The 23,041-nt window shown below is 42.3% G+C and overlaps 1 protein-coding gene across 1 annotated transcript in view; it reads right to left on the bottom strand.

Annotated features, from left to right (window-relative positions):
- Positions 1–21,586, bottom strand: part of dlgap3 (discs, large (Drosophila) homolog-associated protein 3) — a 63,445-nt gene extending 41,859 nt beyond the window's left edge. Inside the window, exon 1 of the mRNA XM_085792273.1 lies at positions 21,506–21,586. The gene's annotated coding sequence lies outside the window, so the exon portion shown is untranslated. The remainder of the gene's footprint in view (positions 1–21,505) is intronic.
- Between the last annotated feature and the right edge of the window lie 1,455 nt (positions 21,587–23,041).

Here is a 23,041-nt window from a genome sequence, read left to right as displayed (position 1 = left end):
GCTTTAGCACATTAAATCAAAAAGCAATGTGCCATAAATCAATATGGCTTACATAATATTTACCCTTCAGATATGTCACTGATAAATTGGTGCCATGTATAATGCTTAAAATTCATTCTGTGTACATTTTCACTTCCTCGTGGCACCTTGTGGTCACCCTCACATTAAGGATACTGCAAAGTAAGAATCTAGCACAATGACAGAGCAGCAGATGAGCATCCTCTATCCAAAAAAATGGGCCAACGCTGATGTGTAACAATGATGGGCCAAAAATACCTGATGAGGACCACCTGTCTGTACACAGGCAGAACAAAGAACATGGTTAGTCACTGCATTCATCATCACTGTGATTTTGTGGAGAGGACAGCTAATACAGAGCTTTGAGTGGTCCGAGAGACTAAAAAAGCTCTATATAAGTGCAAGTCCATTTACCATTTACCATCTGTAAATCAGTCTATAATAGATATGATGTTAACACAGCTTCGGGGTTTCTTTCCAATCTTATGATGTGTCTTGGATGTTTGCATCATGTGTATCACATATTACTGTAATAGTGCAGGGGTGGATATATAGTATTCATACACTGTGTGTCACAGATTGATGAACTGTGCACTTCAAGCAGCCATGTGGATTCTGAGCCAGACCATACAACATGATGCAGTTTAAGCTGAGAAACTCTCGCTGTGATGATCTCTGGATTCTCTGATTAATCCAGTGTGATGCAAAGCCAACAAAGGGGGAAAAGGGACAATATCCAGTGAAAAAAATAGAATGTTTCATGATAACCAGCTGGGTTTTCTTTTTGAAGAAGCCAACTTTGCTAAGGAGCTACTGTACCATAGTTGTTTGTGTATGAGCAGGTGTGCATGCTTATTCAAGGTACATCCACATTATTCTCTGGAGCGAGCAGCAGATCTTTTATAGCATCAAGACACGCTGATTCCCCTCATTGGTTTGTCAAGCTGGTCAGCGAGACAGATATTGAGTGAGTTTGTATGTGTGTTGGTATTGTGGGGATGAGAGACAATCAAAGATCTCTGAGACAACACAACACAACAAAACACAACTGCTGCTGTGTTTGACAATTTCGCAGAAATCATCGCAAGCTCTCTTTTCTAACCGTCAGTCTGTGCAACCCCATCTCCTACAATAGAACTCTTTCTAAATGTTGTAGTGGCAACATGTTCAGTTGAGTTTATTTAAAGTGTAAAAACATAATAACTGATTGTTCACTTGTTCTCCAGGAATCAATTACTGTGAGCCACACATAGACACAGACAATACACACAAAAACAGCGCTGTCAATGCTACTGTATGGTGTGGTGACACCTGACCCACGAGCAGGTGCACTGATGCATACACATGCGAACACAATGATGGTACTCTGCTTCTAATCAATAACATCGCACAACAGAAAACAGCAATAAATAATCTTGTGTTTACCTTTGAATACTGCCCACAAACCATCCACAGAACCCTCAGCCTCCTTATTTCTATATTCTTCCAGTACTCTCTTAGAGTTTCTACGTCCTTTAGTAGTGTCATTTTGTTTTCTTCTTTTCCTGCTTTCCTCCTTATTTGCGCCCAAAAGTCACTGGTTGCATTGCATAACCTGACGATTGAGGTCTGTCAATCACTTCTTTCCCCCGCTTTATTATTTTTTTTATCAGATTAAAATGCATCCAAAACAGGCGATCTATGATTAACTTCAAAGAGCAATAAAACACAGAGAGAGCTCGCAGTTTATTTACAGTTTTTGATTGACAGATATGGTCCCAGATCCAATCAAATAGCTACCGGTTCCAATCGGTGAGTCAAACTAAGCGAGTGTTCAACCGTTTCAGTGTAGCGGATCACCCACGGGATCGGTGCCTGAACTGATTTTGCTTACTCTTTAAAGCCCCAGTATGTAACTTATTTGGCTTTTTATTAGCATAAGTCAAATATTGTCATATGTATTTCACTGAAGTCGAATCACACCCGCATACAAATGAAAGCTTTCTCGTACCTTAGAATGAGTTGTTACAAGTCGTTACAAATACATAAGTGGGCAACGCACCGAACCGAGGCGGCCATGTTGCATCGCCATTTTTTACGTTCAGTGGCAGCGTGACCGTAGGTAACCATAGAAACTCACCAGAGCTGTCGGCTCGGGGAGAAAGTTTTCCAGGTAGCGCCTGTTAAAACTGTCACCACTGTGTAGTGTGAGGAAGGACGGAGGCACTGATGTTGCATTCATGTGCAGTCAGGCAGACGGCCTGATGTCATTTTACTCGACGAGAGAAAGACGGTAAAACGTGGGTCAGGTAAACAATACAACATCACCATGACAACATATTGTCATGCCTGTATTGTTTTGCCTCGTGCTGGTGGACCACTTGTTTACATAGATGCTTGTTTATCCTGTTACAGTACATGCAGCGTCTGTTGTCTGTCTGACGTCTGCCCGATTTCACGTGAATGCAACATCAAGAATACGCTCCGATATGCAACCGCACCACTAGATGGGGGGAATTCCTACATAATACCTTTAAGCATTAAAGTGTATCGCCTACATGACATTTATACTGGGACTTGCACCTTGTTTGTCACTATTAAAATCTGTAAATAAATCTAACTATTCTGTCATGATTTCATCTCCTATTAAAGATAGTCTTACATAGTGTGTTCTTTTATTTACAAGATGCATTTTAAAACTGATGATCTCCTTTAACAAAAAGAGACACATCAGAGAGATGGACAAACTTCGTTTCCTCAGCCTGTTTGATTTTTAATGGCACATAAAACTTTATTTCATTATGCCATTTGCCCCCAGCGTTGCACAGACAAGGAAATATCAGGGTATTGAAAGGACAGTCAACCAGAGAGAGTGATGTAAATCACACACAGTTCTGTCGGTGATGATTTTGTGTTATAAGTGTGAATGCTCTGATTGTTAAATGTTTGTGATGTCAGCTTTATGTGGTTAACACCTCGGGGTTGTCCAGTGGACTCTATGCCAACTATAACTTATACATAAAATATCTACTGCAAACAACAATGACGACAAGACTCAGCCAGACAAGCTTCATATTTACTGTACAGACATAACAGACTTCTCACCCACTGTGCAACAAAAGTAAATAAACTTAGCTCCCCCAAAAGTCAGACTGTTCCGTAAACTTTATTGGAATGACCTATTTGTGTATATTGTATTTAGTACCGGTAATATCTCATATCCTCGTAGAAACGCCTGACCTTTGATTTGAGCGACAACAGAATAATGACAGAAAACCTAGTCGTGTGTGACTGCCCTGCACTTTGTAATCCAGTGGAAAGGTTAGTGTGCAGCAGGCTGACTCATGCTCAAAACACAGAAATACAAACACCCACATGCCAGCACACTAACAAACCATGCACGACAGAGCCGGTGGAAAACACTCCGAGTATCTGAAAAGGTCAGGGGTTGTGGATCAATTCTGACAGGGCCACCGAGATATGGACACAGATGGCGCATAATCTCCCATCCCCTCTGAATTATGCAGCGTGACTCTCCCTCTCTCTTCTCTGGCCAATACATTCATTCAGACCTAGTTACACTCCACTAAAAGCCCCTGTTGGTTCACACTCCAGTGGCACAATGAAGGAAGAGCCAAAGCCAGGAAGGAGCAATTTTAAGAATGGTATAAAAAGTACAGTTGGCTTTTATTAATGTTTTTATTTCCTTTTTTTTATGTTTTTGATAGTTGAAATAAATATTTAACTTGCGTAATACGAAAAAAAAAAAACACAAAAAGATTAATTTTCAATATAATACAGTGTAATAGGACTATCTTATGTTCTCTTCTAACATTCATACTGAAATTCCTGCAGTTCACATGGTCATGTTATCCTGGACACGGAACAGATTTCCCTGTTTAAAGCCTCAAGAAAGTCTTGTTCCCAAATCTAAATTGTGAAAGATCACTGGGTCTGTGTATGACAATTTACTTTCCCCTGCAAATGTATTATAATTTATTATAGCTGCTGTCACACAGGGGAATCAATTATTGATTAAAGTAAAGGGCTTTGATTCAAAGCAAACCAGAGATCAAAACACATTTTTCAGAACAATTCTGCGACAGCTTTCTGCTGCCTACAAGCCAGGGACAAAGGGAGGGAGAGCACCATGTCAGATTTTGTTTATTATACATTATTTTGTTAAAAACTGCATAGAGCTTACAAAAAAAGATAAATAAATAAAGCAGTTATGACAGTGATTTTAGACATGAAAAAACCACAAAGGAGAGATGTACACAAATGGAGAAGAAAAAGTAGGAGAGGACACAGGATGAGCTCCACTGCCTTTCAATTACTGTCCCCTCTCTCCTTATGCTCCTCCAGCTCTCCTCTGAGACAAGAGAGAGCTGTGAAATTGAATTGCTGAGCACATCTCGACAAACAAAGCAACTCTCCACCTTGCTGCCAGCAGAGGGAAGGACCAGCACCGTGACAGCGACAGCAAAGCCATGTCAGAACCTGATAAGTTCACTAACTGTAGGAAAGAAAACAAATCTTGGGGCTTAAATCAAAAGCGCAGTGGAGCAGCTGAACGGCCCAGACGTGTGTGTGTGTGTGGGGGGGGTCAGTGTGATTGGTCGTAGCTCTGTACTATGAGACACCTCCCAAAATATTGGGAAGTGGTAGTTGTGGATTCAGATTCCTTAATGGGAAAAAGTCTGGATTCTTACACATGTTGTACAATAATGGCTTACTTCAATGAGGCCACTCATGTCTATATACTGTAATAAACAAGATTAAGAATTGTGGATTATTATATCATAATGGAGCAGTGTACAGAAACCTGATTTACTGTAGTTCTTACAAATAATTTAGTAAAAACCAAAGATACTGTAGCCATTTTCCCAGTATGTTGAATTTCAATGTGTCCAAGCTTAGAACACTGATCATATCATATCAGAATGAAGAGGGCACTTCTGTATTAAGAAAAACAGCATGAAAATAATTTAGACAAATGTGAGAGACTGAACCTTCATTGGCAGACAGCCGGTCTGACATCTGCAGGTTGAAATCTGATGAATTAAGTACAAAAACAGACCATGTACAAATTACTACCCTACAGGCATTAATTCTTTAGTTTTCATCACCACGGTGCAAGAAATATCATGTACATGTAGAGCAGTCTCCCTTTTAAATCTAAGTGTTCTTTGATTACAGTGGATACAGCTGAAAGGTTGAGAGGGATAACTTTCTCTGTTAAGAAAGTTAATATAGCAGCAGCTTCTGTGTGAATGTGGTGCAGGAGTGAAGTCTTTCTCAACCAGTAATTTAGTGTCACTTTCAATCTTTTTATTTATCTTTCTCTATGACATTTCACTTTTGCAGATTGCAAACATTACATTTTCACTACATTATCATTTTCAAAACTGAAATTCAGCACATATATACAGTCTCACTGGACCACATTGCATACTTTTGCTGTCTTGCTTCCTAAAACATTACATCCATGGCAGAAACTGGACTATCAAAATGGATATCTACTGTAGTGACATACTGTATATGAATAATCTAAAATATAAAATATAATTGACATCGTTCAAATAAAAAGTCTTCTGAGAGTGTGTTATTGTGGGCTGCATTGGAAAAGGTTTTCCGTTTATTTGTTCAGAGGAGGCAGGGTTAGCTGGCAGTGTAGTTGCACTGAATTAAAAACCAAAGCAATGAGCTGAAAGAGGCTACAGAGCTACACAAAGCTGAGGTGGACGGTGGAGTCACATAATAAAGGTAACCCAGTCCACCTAAATGAATTTGTATAATAATTATGGCTGCTTTAAAAATGAGATCTTTGGAACGAGAAAGAAATTGAGCGGATTCATACAATCAGCTGCAATGTTGTGTGGAGTATGTAAGCAATGATAAACACACACAATGACCGCATCTCATTCCAGTGCGGCTGAATCAGAGTCCTGGTTGGACTCGGCAGCAGGGCAGTGTGGTCTGACAGGCTACTGGCCTGTTTATCCGGGCCGCTCCGGTCCACACTCTGTCTTTGTTGCCCTGAGGTGAGGCACTGCGCGGTGGACAGTCTGTCTGGTGCTGCTTAGCCTCAACCCACCCACAACACCCCCACCACCCTGGAGGCCCTGGGGCACCCTTGGGCCTACCAAGCTTCCTCGGGCCTACAGTTGGTGATCTAGATTTACAAGCTGACACATATGGCATCCCTCTATTATTTATACTCTGGGGAGGTAGTGTATTGGAGTTTTGCACCGCATGGTGCCACTGTGGGAAGAGGGCATTGCATTGTAACCATTTGCATATTTGTGTGTGTGTGTGTGTGTATGTTTGTGTGCATTCATTATTTCTGGGGTTATGTAACATATGAGATGATCCCCATGCAGCATCAGGTTGTGTATTACTGACTATCTCTCTCTCTCTCTCTCTCTCTCTCTCTCTCTCTCTCTCTCTCTCTCTCTCTCTCACACACACACACACACACACAACAACAACAAATTAACTTTTAAAAAACAACTCAAGGCTCACCTAATGAAGCTGACCATATGACTGGGAATTCATTATTGGTATTGAAATTAGGATTATTATGATAGTGACAGAAAATATATTACACATGTAGAGTATTAATATATAATTTATATGAATCATGATGTTTTTGATATATTGTGGTAGTATGCATACTGATGTGTGTGTGTACATGTGTATTGTTGTTGTTGTTTTTATATTATTATTATATTATAAGTGAAGGGGCTTTATGCACAGCTCCACTACTTCCTGAATTTAAGCCAGCTCCTTTATTTCCTGTTTTACATTATTGGACCAACTGATTCATCCAGGTGTGTCTGACCTCACAACACCTGGATCAATCAATGGGCTCTATGCACAGCTCCAGCACTTGCTAAATTCAAGGCAGGTCCTTCATTTCCTTCCTTACATTATTGGACAAACTGATTCATCCAGGTGTGTCTGACCATTGTGACTACTCAGACACACCTGGATTAATCAGTGTGTCCAATAACAGGCAATGAAGGACCTGCCTTAAATTCAGGAAGTGCTGGAGTTGTGCATAGAGCCCATTGGTCCAATAATGTAAAACAGGAAATAAAGGAGCTGGCTAAAGTTCAGGAAGTAGTGGAGCTGTGCATAAAGCCTAGTGTAGTTATGATTGGAATGTATGACTATTGATGTCTGGGTATATCATTGATGTCATACTGCACTTTATGTACCCTATGGACCCCAGGAAGATTAGTGGTCACCAAGGCGGCAGCTAATGGGGATCCATCTAATAAACAAATAAACACACACAGCGTCCCGACTCCCATTTAGTGCAGAAAATGCTCAAGGAAAACGCAAACATCCAGGCAAATGTTAGCATGACAGAAAGAAGCGCACACACACACTCAGAGGAAATGCAGCTGAAAAGGTGATACAAAAATCAACAATGCCCTTAGACTCCTTACACACAAACACACACACTGATTAACTCCCTATACTTGTACATGAGTGGGCCTCCTGACCAGCCGAGAGGAGCTGGGAGTGAATTACAAACCATTATCCCCTGCACTAAAGCAGTTACAGCCGAAACCTCAGAGCCGTCACCGGAGGGAGGAGATGGAGAGAGTGTGTATGGAGGAGAGAAGGAGGGATAAGCAAGAGTAACGGAGAGAGTGACTTTCAGGCAAATGGAAACAAGGAGAAAACAGATGGGGGAGAAAGTGACAGCGGGATCGGATGACAGGGAAAAAAACACGCCGACGGAGAGCATTAGGAAAGAGTGGAACGACAACTCCTGACATTTGGAGTGTACCTTTCAGGTTTGTTTCGTATTCTCATTCCCCCCTCTCACTCCTCACCCATTCTTTTCTTATCTCACCCACCACTCTCAACCCCTCCCCATCCTTGCCCTCCCTCCGTTCCATTTTCCTCCATCACTTTGTCACAGGTTCATGGTTTTCTTGGAAAGATGACATCGCATTAGTCACGCCGCTTAATCAAACGTCATTATCATTTCACAGAACTCTCTTTTTCTGTGTGTGTGTGTGTGTGTGTGTGTGTAACTGTGTCAGTAATGTCACTTTCACTCTTGGCAGGGACAGAGGATTTATCCCTTGGGGCCTCATCTGTCAGCTCTCCAAGAAAATATGAACAAAGAAGAGGGGAGAAGGTGATGGAGAGAGTCCAAAAAAGAGAGATAAAAAGAAAAAGTGTGTGCATGTGTGTGTGTTAAAGGTACATTGTGTAGGAACTACTCCCATCTAGCGTTGCGGTTGTATATTGCAAGCAACTCAATCGTATTTTTCATGCTGCATTCACGTGAAATTGGGCAGACAGCAGACGGAAGACAGCCGCTACAGTAACGGCATAAACAAGCCTCTATGTAAACAAGTGGTCCGTCAGTACGAGAAAAAACAATACATGTGACAATATGTTGTCATGGCGATGTCGTATTGTTTACCTGCCGTATTGTCACAGACGGCCGTCTGCCCGACTGCACGTGAATGCAGCATCAGTGTAACGCCACCTCGACCTGAGCCGACAGCTCCGGTGTCTCCGCTGAGTTTCCATGGTTTCCTACCGTCACGCTGCCACTGAACGTAAAAACATGGCGACACGACATGGCAGCCAGCACCGAGCTTACCCGCTCCATGTAGATATGAATGATATGAACGGCTAATTCAGAGCTGAAAGGAACACTTCAGTTTGTTGATGGGGGGGATTACTGATTAATGTAAAACATACTTCTGAACCAAATAGAGAAAAAAAGTAGAAAATTTAAAGGGACAACGAGGAGTTTTGGAAAGCGAAGTGTTCTCATACTACATTTACCATGAACCTCCACGCACACTGTGAAATTCTTGGACCGGCGCAAGACGGACGTCTTGCCAAGAATGTTTTCATTCATCAACAATTAAAGTCAGAGGTTCGAAGACGATCAGATACCGTCGTAGTTCCGACCATGAACGGCGATTCAGCGGCGTTATTCTCATGACCCGCCGGGCAGCGTCCGCTAAACCAAAAGTAAGGAAACACTGGTCGGCACGCCCAGCGTTTCCACCACTAATTAAAATAACAAAATAACGATAGAGACAAAACGATATATTTATCGAAAATGGAGCCATTAACAAGTATGGGTAACGTAGATTCATCCACATTAACGCAAGACTTTTTTTTATAACCAAATAGAAACTCCTCGTTGTCCCTTTAAAAAAAAAAGTTTTGAAGGGGCAAAGCAAAATGAAGGTGAAAGAGAGGAGACCAAAGAGGCAATTAAGAAACAAAAGACATGAAACTGAAAGGATGAGGGGAGTCAGCGTCTGCAGGAAGGACAAGGACAGGAAGCAGAGGGGACGGATGCGGAGCAGCCCTGTCCTTGCAGAGTGGGTGTGGGTGAGGGGGGTAGTGGTAGCAGTTGCGGGTGTGAGCCGGGGATAATCCTTGTATTCCATTGTCTCCTGTTTTCAATGCAATTATTGTCATCTGCAGCCCCATGAAAGAGAGTTAATGAGGGGAGCAGAGCTTTGGAGTGTCAGGGCACAGTCAGGGGAACAGAGATAAAAAAAAAGAATCAGAGGATGGAGAGAATGAAGGCATAGGGGTGAGAGGAATGTGGCGGAGGTGCAAAAGGACAGAATGTAAAAGAAGCGAGAGGGAGGAGAAAAATGCATTTTGTATTCCCTACACTTTCTTTCCTCTCTGTTCACTTCTCCCTTTTTATCTTCTGTTTGCCTCTTTTCATCTTTGCTGAAAGTATTCATTTGTCTGGTCTTGTTCTGCATTTCTACATTTAGAACAGCCAACCAAGTCGACTATAGGGCCATATATCAATATATAATTTAGAGAAAAGCCTCTTTTCTGAAAGCTTAATAGAGTTATTCCCAGTGTTGGCGCTCAACCATGCCACATGTGCATCCAGTGCTATACATTCCCCAGCAGCTAGCAGTCAGGTAGCATATTTCAAAATCACTTAAATAAGTAAACTAGTTTTGTCCCAGCATGTCCAAATATGGTATGATGGTTAGCCTATATTGAACTTAAATACAGAGCTGGGATGAACAGGAACTTCCACGTTTTGTCCCTGAAGAAAGAAAAAAGCTAATTCAAAATAGACATTACAGACATTTTGAAACAAGGAGACAAAGCTCATGGGTTGAATACAGTCAAAGCCATTTGACAATGATTGACCGTTACTACTGTACATTCCGTACATCACTTAATTGCAGCAGCAGTTTTTCAGATACTGAAAAAATGTTGATTGACTTTTTGGAATATGGACAACATGGATCTTTTTTTTTCACACAGCACAGTCCTGGGTGGAGTTTGCATGTTCTCCCTGTGCCTATGTATAATGTATAATGTATAATGTGGGTTCTCTGCAGGTTCTCCAGCTTCCTCCCACAATAGGTCAATATGCAACTTGTGTGTGTGTGTGATGTCTCCATGTGTGGCCCTGTCCATAGTGTATATACCCTCAACCTATATGTCAGCTGGGATTGGCTCCAGGCCCCCACCGCCCACTGCCCACTGCCCACCCCATGACCCTTCACAGACAAGTCATATAGACAGTGGATGGACTGGTTGAGCTCTCTGTGTAACTACTTTACATGAGCTGTTGCTTCACAAGCTACATTTCAAATTTTGCTTATCAAGTACTGGATAAGGTTTACTGCAAGGAGAGTACCATGACCAAAAACATTCAGTTAAAGTTAAAGAATACCCTCAGAGGTTTTTGTATTATTACTGATTTAACATAGTCATAGTAAACCAGACCTTGCCTTTGAACCATTTTGTGTGATTTGTAAAGCTTGACATGATGAAAATGACACATAGTGTTTCAACGTCTGTCACACATACTGTTGTGTTTCCTGTGTGTGCTCATTCTGTGCCGAGTATTCTCATATGCGTGTTTTATATATATATATATATATATATATATATATATATATATATGCAACATGTTCAAGGCTACGACCACAGGCTCCTCTCTGCATTCACTCCAAAGGGTTGCTCGCTATAGGCTGCTTTCACCATGGTAACCATATCAGCAACAGTCATTTTTACCCTCAAACCATTGATGTACAATGTCTCTCCATACAGGATGGCTCAGCCACTCATCCTGTCAGTAACGTCTGTCTCTTATCATTGTATATACATTTTCCAGAGCACACACAGAGTCGCCAACACATTAATGCGTGACTGACTGGGTCCATGTTGTACAAGTGACACGGATTTTTTCAATTTGACAGTGAAGTTGTGAACAACAGCAACAACATCTGGTGAGTGATATAAGTGTAATGGAACTTCCTTGTTACCGAGTGTTGACCTATTCTGTCTACACTGCTTCCAATGCTGTAACATGACTCAAGCTGATAAAATATGATGTATTATTTAAACAATGTGCCAGTGCCTCAAGCTAGAAGCCTAAATATAATCATTTTACCACCAGTGTAATGCACTTTAAAGGGATACTTCACCCAAAATCAATAATTCACCAATCAACTACTCACTGTCATGACAAGGAAGGGTTTGGAGATCTTTCTGAGTTATCAAAATGCTTTTGGATGTTTGTGCGAATGCGGGAGATTTGCTACGAGGACACTTGGGTCAGTACGGACGAGCAGTATGGAGATATTTGGATGTATTATGAACAGTATTTTATTAGTAGTAGTATGTTTTTAATATTCATACAGTTTTTATGTATTACTGCACTATGTTGTAGACATGTTGATGTCTTTGATGCTGTCTTTTGTCTATTATGTTTGTAATGCTTGCTGCAAATCCAATTTCCCTCGGGATATAAATAAAACTGAACTGAACTGAACTGAACTGAACTGTTTCATGTGTGTTTTGGACGATTCAAAAGTGAGCTCTATCCACCGCCATTATATGAAAATCCTTTGCCAGCCGGAACCCCCCCACCCCCCGGAACTCCAAAAGCGTTTTGATGACTCAGAAAGTTCTCCAAACCCTTCCTTGGCATGACGGTGAGTATAACTGGTGAATTATCGATTTTGGGTGAAGTATCCCTTCCAAATACTTTCTTATGCGTTGGCAGTCTACTGGTAAGAGAAAAGAAATGTGGGGAAGTAGGTGAATGAGTTTAGTCTTAAACCAAAACAGGAGCCAACGTGTAGTAAACTGACATCATCCAAATGTTTGGTGTTAGATGTTCAGAAATTGCCAAAGATGCTGCAGGTGTGTGTTGCATTTACATCTGACCCATATCACTCCCACTCACTGTGACTGTTGGGCTTATTTACACACTGTGCTGCTTTCAAACAGGCAAGGTAAACCGGAGGAAGCAGTGACGCCGGCATTTATGCCTGTGCACACTTCAAGGGGGATACAGTATACACCCAGTGTTTTTAGACCATGCCCGCTGGAATCACTTTAGTTGCTCTCATTAGTCCGTGTGCGCTCTCTGCATGTGTAATTGTTGAGTGTGTGTCTGTGTTTTTTTATGGTGTTGCGAGCACATGTTGTTTTAGCTGTGACTGGCAGGGCAGGTCACTGTGGAGAATAAATGCTGCGAGTGACTAGCATTTTGTGACCGCCCTCATTTTCCCCTAGACACAATACACAGCCAGTCACTCAAGTGTGAAAGGCACACAAACACAATGATGCACACAAACACACACACACACACACACACATGGCCTGTATCTGTTGAATATTACAGTTTCAGAAGTGCACCTATACCTCAGTTTAGCGGCCGGGCCTCGGTGACAGATCTGATCTGTTCTGGGCACCAACCCTCTTATTACCTGCACCAACAACTTACTCAGAACCGAGAATGAAATGCAGCGACAAAGATCGCAGCTGAAGAAAAGATAAGGTGATAATGACAAATGAGGATGTGATTTTCTATTGCAGGCTTTATTTCTCTCTCCCTCTGTGTATGTGTGTGTGTGTGATTGTGTGAGATGGAGAGAAGGTGGCAGAGGAGAAAATGAGAACGAGCCGTGCAGCCGTGATGAAGCAGTGAGACAACAGGAGAGGGGGAAAAAAAGGCTGGGAAGTATTCCTCCCCTAGAAAAATCTTGACACTGCATTCTTGTCACTCGTACACATGATCAATAAGAGAATGTGTGAGGAATAGAAGTGAGGGAAAAGGACAAGATATCTCGGTGCTCTCAGTCAGCAGAGAGAGAGAGCGAAAGGCGCTTGCTGTTCCCACCCAAGATCAGCCCTTACTGTAGTGTGTAGTGACTCATTACAGCGTGCACACATTACTTAGTACATGTTGTTTTAAAATGACAGCCAATAGATCCACCCAACTCCCCCTCCTCATCAAATCAACGTAAACACAGAGTCACCGTTAAAACAGGATCACTCAGAGCGTGAGAGCAGCATTGTTGGTCGATTATGAGCCAACACAATACAGTATAAAAAATACATCTTAGCAGGATTACAGCTAATCTGTGGTTGTAGTACACATCATCCTCTGCTGCTGTGCATGTAATTGGTAGAATCTTCATTGGCTCACTTTTACATATTCAGCATTCGTACAGGAGGATTCGGAGTTTGGTCCAAATGGAACAACTGTGGGAGACTGTTACCATCCGCACCTCACAGAAAGCTGTTGTAGTGGGAATATGAACTCTTGTTTGGCCAAGTTTCTGTGTGGAGTTTACATCTTCTCCTCACTTCCTTTTTTTATTTTTATTTTTTATTTAAACCAGGTAAAAAGACACTGGCTTCATTTAAGGAATTTCTGCCAGCACTTTTCAAATGCTGGTATTTGTCAAAATAAACCTTTTTGGAAGAAAAGAAAAATGGAAGAAAAATAAAGATGATAATTAAATTTATAGTTGTGACAATGACCCCCTGCTGATTTTTGCCCTTATTTCACTTGATCAAATGTAAATTAATTAATAACCTTTATATAATGATATTATTTCTGGATGTTTTGTTGATAGTCTGTTTCTCTCTGTTAGAATATACCATAAAAACTATTAACCACTCATTTCTTTGTGGGGGAGCAAACTTACAAAATCAACAGGGGATCATATACTTATTTTCTCCACTGTATACTCATCAACCCTATAATAGACTGGCGACCTGTCTGTGTTGTACCATGCAGCTTCTCACCCAATGTCAGCCTGAATTGGCTCCAGGCCGCCCCGCGACCCTCACAGGATAAGCGGCATTAATGGATGAATGAATGGATGTAATTCCCACATTCTACAGCAATCTACTGAGACACGCATCATTAAACCATTTGAATAAAGGCAGTTTGGGTGTTTAAAGCACTTGGCAGAGAGACAGGTAATCATTTTTGCAATATTATGACATGATAGAAAGTAATGGAGGATTTGATCCTGAGGCGATGATCAGGTGGCGAGCCACACTGTCACCTCAGAAATACGTGACCAAAATGTCGAAACCACGACCGGTATCTTATCTCTTTGTTTTTACCTGACACGGCATCACTGTGGAAATACTATTTTATTTTGTCCACAGAGTTATTTCAAAATGCAATTAGTATTAGCAAGTCAAATGAGGCGTATTATATGACTGCACTGTGAGAATCTAAATATTAAACAATGACACTTCATTATATTACCATTACACAATTTACATCAAACCACAGATTCTTTATACGTGCATTAATTGATTTCTGTGGCACATGGGGCCAGTAAAACTTGCTATTATATACAACATGGATCACAGTATCCCAGTTATAGGCTACTGTCAACTGGAATTCTGAAATTTGATTGGCTGGAAGGTGTGGCTCAGCTTTGAGTAAAGTGACAGTAAAACCAACTACCTTGCAAGAGGCTTAGCTAAAAACCTTTAAGCTACGGCTACTGTATTTGTGTAAATAACAACAACAAAAAGAAAACTCTTGGGGAACGTGTATGGTTTTTAGCTACACGTTGCCCGGCAACAGAAAGGCAGGCTTTATGAGGCCCAGGAACTACATTACTGAAACGTGAAATAATTTACGAGTTTGATTGGATTACACAGCCTAGCATTTTGTTGGCAAGCTAATGTCATACAAGCAGTTCTGCATTTATGCAATTAAAGCAATTCCCATGAAGCTGACGTGTGTTAGCAAACATGTTCCTGTTGATACATTCATACAGAATTAAATGAGTAGAAGTTCACCTGATGAACGGTGGCTGTTCTTCTTTAAACTCTGGTTCGGTCTTCATTGACCTGTGAGGAAAATCTGGGTCTTTAGCTGCTAAGTGCTCCACCTCAGCAGCTAACTTTACCCACCTGTTGCTAAGTGTCTCGCAGGTGGGAATATGGTGGGGTTTAATATCTTTTTGCTGAGAACAGCTGCTCTCCGTCTGCTGCTGGGAATAACTCTCTAAGAAAGCAATGAAACTGAACCACAAGGGTCATGTTAAGGGCCATAAGACCAACACACTGAGCTGATGGACATTGAGACACTACGTAGCTTATAATTTCACACTATGGATAATTATATGTGGGTCTGTCATTATGAGTGACACTTTTCACTTTAATCATAGTCATTTGGTTTATACCTGATAAAAATGTCCTCCTTGTATTAAAGAAAGAATTATTTGTCATAAAAAATAAAAGCATCTTACAATTCTACTGGATAGAAATAAGTGGAGTTATAGAATCTGTTTATTATTATTATTATTATTTTAAGACTAGTTTTAAGACTTCACTTAACACTGAGTGACTTTTTGCCGACATTTTGTGCAACGAGGCCTGTGTTCTGGTCATTAGCAGGCTTCAGGAAGAGCTCTCTGAATGCCAGCACTAACTCTACACATTTAATTGGCCATCAAGTGCTTAAAACCTCTCTGACAGAGCCCAACTCAGGCCATTTGGCACAAACTGCTCCCAATCGTCTTTCGCTGACTGATTATGTCTGAATTTTGTGCCAACATGTTTTTTTTGTTTTTTTTTGCTGCTGCCATTGTCCTCCATGTAGGCAGAACCAGAGCCGGTGTTGAACCTCAGGCCATATGCTGGGACCCAAATGTTTTCTGCCTCTGATGTGTCTGTGACGAAGAAGAGATGGGTGTGAACGCATGTGTGTAAGTGTGTGTATTCTAACTGATGGGCTCTGGTCATGCGATCCATGCTGCTGTCTAATTATCCAGATGTGATGGATGGCTTTGATTAAATCATATGAAGACTGAGACAGTCACTGCCTCCCTCCTTTCCCCCCTTCTTTTCCTCTCTCTCTCTCTCTCTCTCTCTCACACTCACACACGCACACACACATACACAAACACACATTGGAATCCCTTTACTTTAATCTCTCCTTTAGCTTACACTGTATGATATGGGACTCGAGTAGTTCAGAACAGATGAGCCCTGCTTTCAACATTGATAAAAGATATCCATAAATCATCTGGAGAGAGAAAGCCAGAGAGAGAGAGAGAGAGGGGGATAAGGGGTGGGGTAGTGGGAGGGGGAGGAAGTATGCATGAGTGACACCAGATCCACTAGAAACAAAAAGAAAGACGGACAGATAGAGATAGAGATGCAGACAGTCAGAGAGAATGCAATATCACAAACCAATGTTACTTGCTTCATGTTAATTTCCACACAGAATAACTGATTCCAACGTCTTGGTGAGAATCAGATAAGAACGCCCATTTTGTCTTATTTATCGTTTAAATATATATTTCTACTTCTTTTACAAAGCCTTTCTGCAAAATGTCCTTCTAATTGTTGCTTCTTTTCTCAACTTGGCAGCAACACAATCAAGTTTTAAAAGATCTACAGAAACCTTAGAGAACACATCTATTACATGCTTTCTCGTTATCTCTTTTTTATTGTGTCCATTTGCCTGTCAGAAAAACAAAGCAGCCGCTCCATGAGTTTGACAGTGACAGATGGCACGTTTTTGCGTAGCTCAAAGATGAAGTGGGAGAGTAAACAACTTTTTTTTTTAATCTGCCCAGCTGCAGAATTCTGTAACAAAAGTAAAGTTCGTGTCGCACAATATAAAATTTTCCGGTGTTGAGTTGAGAAGATGGGTTGGCATGCGGGACAGCTACGGAGAAAATGATTCTCAGCCTAATTCTCTTATCTGTTGCTGATAAGCTGCACTGCAGATAATCAAGAAACAGAATTGATAACCTGTTCTCCTGCAGGCTTCTACTCCTGTCTGCCTCTTCACAGCTATACACAACTCAAACTACACACATCCTAATGCGCTTCCTAATGAGATGCCGTCCTTCAGTGCTACCAAAAAAAGCTGCTGTTTGAAGTTTTTACTCTCCCAGAAACCACACGCTAACAGCGGGGAGACTGGGCACAGGGCCACCGAGCCATATGCACAGGCAGGCATGTAAGCACAGATACAAACGTGCACACCGTAATGTATGCACATGCACAACCACACACAGACGCCCATTCAGAAGTGGAGCTTGACTGAAGGGGTAGATGATGGGGCTCATCTCTGCAAGATGCACCTCACGTGACATCAATTTAAAGTCTTTCACTGTAGTGAATGATAATGAGCCAAACCGACAGTGATGCTACACAGCAGCTATATGACCTGTGTAATAATGATGCATCAGCATTTTGTAGCATCTGTCTCTCAGGTTACTAGAAGCGTAAATGGTACTAATTTCATGCTCGGGCCTTTGGCCTTTTGGAGGACAGTTTCACATGCATGTAGGAGCCAAGGAGCACTCAGGCTGCTGAGCTAACCTGTGACCTCACGAAGGCCTTGTCCACACCAGCCCGGGTATTTTTGAAACCCAAGTTTTGCTAAATAAAATTCCACGTCCACACGAGTGGTGTAATAAAAATACTCTGTACACACGCAACCGTAAAATCTGCTACCAAGTGATGTACGACGTGTAATACATATGCCACAGCGATAGGTGGCGATGTAAGGTAAAATGGGAAGGCTGTTTTAACCAATCAAAATAGAACCTCCGCTGACGCCCTGGCACGTCGCTGCTGTCTCCTTGAGAAAGTTGCTGTTGTTGGGGTGGCTAGCAAGAGGAGCGGTCTCCTTCGTTGCTCCTCCAGGCACCTCTGTTGTTGAATTAGGTTGAGCAACTGGATATGACCCCAATACAGCTGACAGCATGGCCAGTAAACAACAACAACTTTGTCACGTCCATTTTAGCTAGCAAGCTAACATTAGCTCTAGCAAACTACCTATTTGTAGAGTTGCGTAGAAGAGCATGTGCTCAGCTCTGATGTAAACAATGGAAATAATCATGGTTGTCATATCCACACGCAACCGCTGAAACCCGAACTCCACCCCGGACCCCGGTTTCAAAAGACCACGGTTTCAGTGTTGCAAAAGCACGGTTGCTTGTGGACAGAACAGTAAAACCGGCAGGAACACATGTTCACGGTTACAAAACTACCCGGGCTGGTGTGAACAAGTACTAAGACTTACATACTGAGGAACGGCTTCTAAAAGACTACGGTTTGATACCTTCTTGGATCTAAATGTGTGTCAGTGACTTCTGACTGCTCATGTGTCACTATCATAGTATGCATTTGAGCAGTGGTGAAAACAAAACTTTGTATTAGGCTGTGGATGGCATTTAAAAACAACCAACCCTTAAAATGACTGTATGTGAACATTATTTGTTTATTTGTTATTTCCTGTTTTCCTTTGAAACTGTTTGGCCTCCCTTCTGTATTAAATCTTGATCTCACAGGGAATGACTCACATTCTTGAGCCTCCCGACGTCGCCTGCATGCTCACTATCGACGTGGTTTGCTGCTTCCTGTTGGTTTCTGAAGAAAACCTCACGATTTGCATGAGTAATAACTTACGATAATATTAAACATGATTCATTTATGTCAGGACAAAAGAGAAGGACTTGAGACAGCTTTGATAATAAGGAAGGTATGACTGTTGTTGTTTGTTGTTGCTGTTTGTGTGACTCAGATCTGAATGTGCTTTCCCAGGTGACCTCTGCCCATAAAGTTAAGGTCCATTCAGATTTCTCCAGGTGAAGTGAGTTTCCCTCGCTGGACAGTGATTTTAACACAAGCCGTGTGGATGTTTTCCACCCTGGGAGCAACTACAGCTGCATCCACCAGTACTGGTTTTCTGTGACCTTGCTGGTCCTCCAACAACTTCAATCCTGTCCAGAGCAACCAGTCTGATGAAAGATGAAATGGAGTAAGTCATTAATGTTTGACCAATCTGAGGAATGAGAAAAATGCTATAAATGATGTGAAGCCTGCGATGCTAGTTCAGGCAGACAACTCAAGCCATGCCCATCCTGATCAGCTGATCAGTCACAGGCTCTCCTCCTCCAAATAGGGCGGGTTATTTAAATCCCCCAGTTTACCTGTTCATCCCTGGCTATGCTGCTGCTGCTGCTGCCTTGCTGCCCATGAGGTTTTGCAAACCCACCACCTTCCCAGCATCCACCTGCGGGCTCTGTCTCTTGATTCCCTGTGGGGAGTCTGCTTCATTCCCTGTAATGTCTGGCAAAGCAGATCATTCAGGGAAGGAATATGAGACAGAGCCTGATGCCAAACCTGCTGCAGCCATGCTCAAGAATATGCTATCCATGCTGCGCTTCAGCCTGCTATGCTTACACTCAATAAATGATTTCTTCTCATTCCAGAGTTGTCTGATTGAAATAGATATACGTAGGTCTATCTGCATGGAACCACTGCCAGTATTAGCAACAGAGAAAATGTTTCTGCTACAGGAATGCAGGTGTCATGAGTTATACCAAAGTGTCTAATGTTTGTGTATCGCCTCTCTGCCCTTCAACTCTCCCGTGTTTCCCTGTTCAGGCTTCAGGCTTTTCTCTTTGGCTCCTCCACTTCAAACATCTCCCAATTGAGACATCATTGTAATCAATGCTGGAAAGTTGCTGAATGCAGTGTTTACAGCTATACCGCTTTACTTATGCACTGCAGCACATCACAGCAGCATCCACCCTATTGTTATGCTTTAAAGTGAGATTTTGTATTAACAATATATGATAAGGTTATTACAATATAATACAGTGTTAAAGCTGACACCAGGCTTGTGGCCCCTTACGATAAAGCAGTGTCTCATTGGCCCCCAGTCTGAAACAGGACTGGGTTGGTAGCTAGTTTTTCCAGCCCATTGTATCTCACTACCCCTCACATTGATCTTTGTGTAACTCACGAGATTTAAGCTATAGATTGCAAGTAACCATAGCAACAATACTTATGATTCACTGATGAAACCTAATTAAACTCTGAGAAGAGCTGAAGACAATCTACGGTAAGTGGCTGTAGTATTGATGTATTGATGAAGTATTGATGACTCACTGCAACGTCTCCATAGAGAAAGCGATGAGCACTGCAGAGGGAATTTCCTCCACCTAGTCCATTATTTCCTTACAACTGGACACCTCGTCATGTGTTATCGCTTACGTAACGCACTCACATTCTTGTCAGAGGTGAATTACAGTGCCCTGCACTTGCTCCGACAGCAACCACAGGCCTGACACATCACCGTGGCAACAGTACAGACTTTTTTTCCCAGTTCTTATAACATTTTGATGCATTTGTGATTTTCACTTTTATAAAACATCACAATCAATCCTGCCCAACCATCCCATCAAAGAAAACACACACACATACACACACAAATACACACACAAAGGGCACTTAGTTTCTGAGTGGTCCTCTCTCTCTAAGTGGAAGCTTCAGAGCTCATATTGTCTGGTGAATCCAACACAAAAAAAAGTGCTCTGCATGACTGATATCTGCTGACGTGGTGATGGATAGATAGGTGAATAGAGAGGAGAGGGAAAAAGAGAAATGAATGGTAGGTAGATGGATGAGAGACCGTTATGCGGTTTTAGCCAATAAGAGAGTTAGCGTAGATCCAGAGAGCTACCAGACACCAGATGGACTGAGGAGCGCTGACGTCACTGTGGTAACAAAAGACTCAGGAGAAAGGAGGGAGGAGAGAGTGAGGAAGAGGAGGAGACTGAGGCTAATAATAGTAGTACAACCTCGGGCCAGCACAATCGGTCGGCCGTGCCTGCTATTTTTTACTTTACTACTGTGCCAGCCAGCACTCGTCTGACATCTTTCTCTTCCTCTTTTTCTCCATTGCTATCTCCATCAGTCACCGGCCCGTCAACATCCGTGTCCCTACCAAACAACCACTTCAGTAACAAAAGCATAGCGGGTACATTATACATAGTGACTGTAGGTACAACTCAGACTGATGTATGCAGTGCTCAGCCGTTAATGTGTACTGCTGCTTCAGAAGCTAAACATCCACTGAGGGGGGAATTCAATCAATACCGCTTCACACGTGAGATCGAACACAAGACACTAGAGAGGCCGTGCAGAGAGAACAAAGTGAGTGGCGTGCTTCTGAATCCCACTTTCTTAGAGCTGCTTCACTGACATGGGTTAATCCTTGAGAGGTTCCACTGGGATCTCTTACGCTCCACTCCAGGGGATGGATCTCAAGGACGCACAATACCAAAGTGAGATTTATATGAGAGGGTACAGGTGACAAGTAGCTGCAGGATTTATACATATGCACATGTATGTGTGTGTGTGAGCGTGTACGTGCATTGCATCTACTTACCACAGTCTCATCAGGAAATGGGGCTCCATGTCTTCAAGTAGAAACGGTCGGCTGAATAACTCGCTCTCAGTCAACTCTGTGGGAAAGAGACAAAGAAAACAGGACACACGTTAGGAAAGCTTCATCTGTAAAAAAAAAAAAAAAAAAAAACTCTAATGAGCTGCTCTGTGTAAAACCTCCGTCGTACCTGGCAACGAGGAGAATTCATGGGAGAAGCACCCTTCCCCATTTAAGCTCTGACCTGTAAATGGGTCCCTAGCGGTGCTCGAACATGTACGGCATATGTCTGTAAGTCCCAAAACAAGACGCTCCCTGACTGCTTGGCTAATGCCGCTGCACCTCCCCTGCTCGGAGCGCTAGATAGGCCCTGGAGCCGCGAACGGAGGGGTGGCAGAAAGATATGATAGGAGGAGGAGAGCGAAGGAACAGTGGAGAGAGCAAAATTAGCAATGGAAATAAAAGGGTCAGGAGAGAGGGATGAATAGAAATAGAGGGAGGAAAAAAGAAAAGAGGGGAAAAAAAGAGATGAGGGGATGACTAAGTGGCTAACAGCTTAATTGAGTGTGCGCTGCATCCAATTACCTCCTAAAGGTAGCAGAATGTGTGAAATCACTTAGACTTCAGAGAAAAAGAACAATACACACACACACACACACAGACCATAGAGTTGTACACAAAGTAACTCTGTGAGTGTGTCACCTGATGTGTGCACGTGGTCATACTGTAAAAAACACATGGGGCCCAGCTGGCAAAAGTGAAACTGCAAAGGAGGATGCCAGCCACAGGGTTTCACACACTTTATTACCCTCCCATTAGCATTAGCATTAGTCCAATGATTACTATTAGCTGTTAGCATTAGCTCCCTGGGCTTTTTTTGTAGCTGTAATTCTCTGCCTCATTATCGTTTGCGCTACCACCCCCGCCTCAGCATGTGTTTAGGGCTCCATGGCAACAGCAGCTAACGTAGGCTAGGAATCGTTTACAAGAAGACTGGATGCATTCCTACAATTCCCACAAGCCACAACAAGAGCCTGATTTCATTTCAGCAGTGCATCGCCGGGTAATAATATTTTGCTAAGGTGAACAGAGCTGTGTTATGACAGTCACACTGGGAGAACAAAGGGCACAGTCCACACTCACTAAAAAAAAGGAAAAAAAAGAAGGGGGGGGGGGGTGTCTTTAAAGGACAATTCCGGGCAAATTCAACTTGGGGTTGTATTTTCCTAACATTTTAGGTCTAAAAGAAGGAATCTGAAGATTTTCAGTTTAATTGCTCCTGTTTTGCAGTGGTTGTGTCTGTCCCCGCATCGCCACGGCAGCAATGAATGGGAGCGGATGGAAGTTCCGCTGCTTAGGCTGTTTACATCCCTCAAAGCCACTTTTTTTTTTAAAGTTTGTTCACTTCAAGCAAGCCAACAAACAAACTAGATCTAATTCAAAGTCTCCCGGAGTCTCACGCAAGACCCTAGTTGACACTCGGTGTGTTCACGTGCAGTCGGAAGCTCCCGTTTGTGTCATAAACACAGGAATATCAAC

The sequence above is a fragment of the Trachurus japonicus genome, chromosome 11 (genome assembly GCF_045865225.1).
Source record: "Trachurus japonicus isolate A0001 chromosome 11, Traja_1.0".
NCBI classification, from domain to species: domain Eukaryota; kingdom Metazoa; phylum Chordata; class Actinopteri; order Carangiformes; family Carangidae; genus Trachurus; species Trachurus japonicus.
This window is presented reverse-complemented; position numbering and strand designations above follow the sequence as displayed.